We start from the raw sequence: 505 nt of genomic DNA, 5'->3' as shown, positions 1-505 counted from the left end.
ACATCCAAACACAAGACAGTATACGTGGGTGAAGGTTTTGGGGCTAGGGTGAGTGCAGCTCGACTTGATCGTTTTTACATGTCCAGGAATCAGAGCAATAGGCTGCTGGGTGCTACCATTCTCCCAGTGGGGTTTTCGGATCACCACATAACCATGGCTCGGCTGTCTATTTCACCAGGGCCCCGGCAGGCATCTTATTGGAAGTTCAATGTAAAGCTCTTACAAGATGCCACCTTTTGCTCAGGTTTCCAGACTTTTTGGGAAAGATGGGGGCAGCGAAGAGAGGAGTATGAGTCTCTGAGTCAATGGTGGGATGTGGGGAAAGTGCAAATTCGGCTTTTCTGTCAACAGTACACAGCTCTCTCATCCTCAGAGGCTAGGAGAGTATTGGGGGAACTAGAGCGGTGTATTAGTGAGATGGAGGTAGAGATGGTGGGGCAAGGCAATGTAGGCCTCCAGGCTAACTTAGCCGAATTACGTAGGGACCTGGGCAGTTTTTTCCAGG

This window comes from Oncorhynchus nerka, linkage group LG12 (assembly GCF_034236695.1).
Source record: "Oncorhynchus nerka isolate Pitt River linkage group LG12, Oner_Uvic_2.0, whole genome shotgun sequence".
Classification (NCBI taxonomy): Eukaryota; Metazoa; Chordata; class Actinopteri; order Salmoniformes; family Salmonidae; genus Oncorhynchus; species Oncorhynchus nerka.
This window is presented reverse-complemented; position numbering follows the sequence as displayed.